The 3,658-nt window shown below is 50.5% G+C and overlaps 1 pseudogene; it reads left to right on the forward strand.

Annotated features, from left to right (window-relative positions):
- The first annotated feature begins 3,177 nt into the window (after window positions 1-3,177).
- LOC126164232 (5S ribosomal RNA) lies at window positions 3,178-3,295 on the forward strand (annotated as a pseudogene).
- Window positions 3,296-3,658: the final 363 nt, after the last annotated feature.

Consider the following 3,658-nt stretch of genomic DNA (forward strand, 5'->3'; position numbering starts at 1 on the left):
GTGGCGGTGCGGTCCCCTACAGCACTGCGTAGGATCCTACGGTCTTGGCGTGCATCCGTGCGTCGCTGCGGTCCGGTCCCAGGTCGACGGGCACGTGCACCTTCCGCCGACCACTGGCGACAACATTGATGTACTGTGGAGACCTCATGCCCCACGTGTTGAGCAATTCGGCGGTACGTCCACCCGGCCTCCCGCTTGCCCACTATACGCCCTCGCTCAAAGACCATCAACTGCACATACGGTTCACGTCCACGCTGTCGCGGCATGCTACCAGTGTTAAAGACTGCGATGGAGCTCCGTATGCCACGGCAAACTGGCTGACACTGACGGCGGCGGTGCACAAATGCTGCGCAGCTAGCGCCATTCGACGGCCAACACCGCGGTTCCTGGTGTGTCCGCTGTGCCGTGCGTGTGATCATTGCTTGTACAGCCCTCTCGCAGTGTCCAGAGCAAGTATGGTGGGTCTGACACACCGGTGTCAATGTGTTCTTTTTTCCATTTCCAGGAGTGTATATTGCTCTAACATTTTTGTACCAGCAACATTTTCTTCGGACCACTCCATCACTCACACCACTTGTGTCAACAACAACAAAGACAGACAAAACAGCAGGCGAATGCTTTCTGTAGTGGTAACGCCGAAGTGGAGAGGATGCGAACTTCCTTTGATGGCTCACTGAAAAAAGCCAACAATCAGCGTATGCGCGAGGCTCGCGACCGACTACAATTTGCGCACGTGGACCTACTGTTTACACCACAGAGAATTCTCGTTTGCTGTTGCACGTTCCCTAGTTTTCGCTTCGGTATAGAGAGGGGTTAATAGCAATCCGTCACAATCTGAAGACTCAAAGGTTGACACATGAGGAGGAGGTAAATACACTGAGATGACAAAAGTTATGGGAGACCTCCCAATATCGTGTCGGTTCTCCTTTTGCCCGGCGTAGAACAGCAGTTCAGTGTGGCGTGGCCTCAACAAGTCGTTGGCATTCCCCTGCACATACATTCAAGCACGCTACCCCGGTAGTCGTCAATGTTTGCAAAAGTGTCGCTGGTGCAGGATTTTGTGCACGAACTGATCTCTCTATTAAGTCCGATAAATGCTCGATGGGATTTATACCGGGAGATCTGAGTGGCAAAATCATTCACTCGAGTCGTCCAGAATATTATTTTAAAACCAACCGCGAACATCTGTGACCCAGTGACAAGCGACAGCGTTGTTCGGCAACGTAAACTCCATGAATGGTCGCAAATGGTCTCCAAGTAGCTAAACATGACCATTTCCAAACAACAAATCGGTCAGATGGACTAGAGAACCCAGCACATTCCGTGTAAACACAGTCCACACCATTATGGAGCCACCACAGAGCATTCATTGCTGATAACCTGCGTCCATAGCTTCGTGGGTTTCCGCCACCCTCGAACCCTACCGTCAGCTCTTACCGACCGAAATCTGGACTCATCCGACCAGGCCACGGTTTTCCAGCCGTCAAAGGTCAAACAGATAGGGTCACGAGGCCAAGAGAGGCGCAGCAGGCGATGTGCTGTTTACAAACACACTCGAGTAGGTCGTCTGCCGCCATGGCCCATTAACGCCACATTTCGCGCGCACTGTCCTAACGGATACCTTCCTCGTACGTCTCACAAGCGTTTCTGCGGTTATTTCATGCAGTGTTGCTTGTCTGTTATCACTGACAACTCTACGCATACACCGCTGCTCTCGGTCGTTAAGTGAAGTCTGTCGGCCACAGCTTTGTTCGTGATGAGAGGTAATGACGGACATTTGGTATTTTCTGCCACACTCTTGGCACTGTGGATCTCGGAATATTGAGTTTCCTAACGATTTCCGAAATGGAGTGACCCATGCGTTTAGCTCCAACTACCACTGCGTGTTCAAATCGTGTTAGTTCCCATCGTGCGACCACAATAACGTCGGAAACCTTTTCACGTGAGTCACTTGAGTGCTAATGACGGCCCTGGTAGTCCACTGCACTTTTATGCCTTATGTAAGCGACGCTACCGCCATCTGTAAATGGGCGTATCGCTATCCCATGACTTTTCTCACCTCAGTGTATATTTCCATTTACTTTGGCGTACGATAGACAATGGGAGAGGACTTGACTTACCACTGCTTGCTGACGTCTTTGGTGGACTTGCTCCAGCGCACGCCTGTCAGCCTCCCCTTGCTGGAAGACTGCTTCTTCACGTTCACATCGGACGTCCTGGAAGTGTCGCCTTTGAACGGCACAACCGTGCATTTCACCTCCGCTCTGAAACACAGCAGTATTCGCAGTCAGTCACAATGCAATCGCTCAGTCATTTCTGTCTCTAACTTAATATGTTCAGGCAGATTTGATGAAACTATTCACTGGCTGGTTAGCACGAAGAAAGGGATGAAGTGGCCGGCTTTCCTTACGTTTCGGCACCCCTATTGCTATCATTCAAAAAGAAATGAGCCAAAGGCTGTAAAATAAAAACCGCTGAAGGAATCATAATGCCAATGCCTACGGAAGAAGGTGTGCTTTCTGTAAGAGCGCTGGCATCCCAAACTGGACGCTAGAAGAACACCCAGGTGACAGACAACAGGGTGAGCAGGTGCAGTCGTCGACCGTCCACTGCACTCAGCAGCTCAGAAAACGGATAAATGCAGGCTTCAAAAGAAGCGAAAAGAAGTTTAGTTTGTTTCCTTACGGCAGAAGGAGTGCTGGACCGAAGAATTCAGTCAATAGCGGCACAAGTGTATGGAGAGCACTGAATGTTCGTTGCGATTTCGACGCTCAGTCCGACCTCTGGAGCAATGGCTATCACCGTAGCACCCCGGTCTTCAATAATGACGGCATCCATTCCGTTCTATGCACTTCTTCCGCTGTCACTACACCCCTTTTCTCTTTTCTTGAAGGCTCCATTTCTCTGTTTCCAGCACGAGTGCTGTGGACGGTCGACATGTGTAGTTGCTCGCTCTGTCGTCACGTGGGTGTGCGTCCACGTCCCTCCAGCGCCGAGTTTGGAGCTTAAGCGGTGTTATGAGGACCAAATCTCCTTCCGTAGGTTATGGTTTTACAATCCCTTCCGCGGTGTTCATTTTATAGCATCCAGCTCATTTCTTTTTGAATGACCGTAATACTTTATAGACGAATTTCATAGTCAAGAAAGAAAATTCTGCTCGTTACAAATTATACTTTGGGCAACGGCCTTGCCGCAGTGGTTACACCGGTTCCCGTGAGATCACCGAAGTTAAGCGCTGTCGGGCGTGGTCGGCACTTGGATGGGTGACCATCCAGGCCACCATGCGCTGTTGCCATTTTTCGGGGTGCACTCAACCTCGTGATGCCAATTGAGGAGCTACTCGACCGAATAGTAGCTGCTTCGGTCAAGAATACCATCATAACGACCGGGAGAGCGGTGTGCTGACCCCACGCCCCTCCTATCCGCATCCTCCTCGGAGGATGACACGGCGGTCAGATGGTCTCGGTAGGCCGATCTTGGCCTGAAGACGGAGTGCTAGTACATATTTGAGTTATAAGCTGCCGTTGAAACTTTGTAAAGTTTGAAACGAGTGATATTTTCTATGCTGTTCTCGTGAAAGCTGTCCGCTTTGGCGATAATAACCAATTTTCGCCTGAGCATGACACCGTAGATCCTATGTTCGAGTTAACTATTCTGA

Source organism: Schistocerca cancellata, chromosome 2, assembly GCF_023864275.1.
Source record: "Schistocerca cancellata isolate TAMUIC-IGC-003103 chromosome 2, iqSchCanc2.1, whole genome shotgun sequence".
In the NCBI taxonomy this organism is placed as follows: domain Eukaryota; kingdom Metazoa; phylum Arthropoda; class Insecta; order Orthoptera; family Acrididae; genus Schistocerca; species Schistocerca cancellata.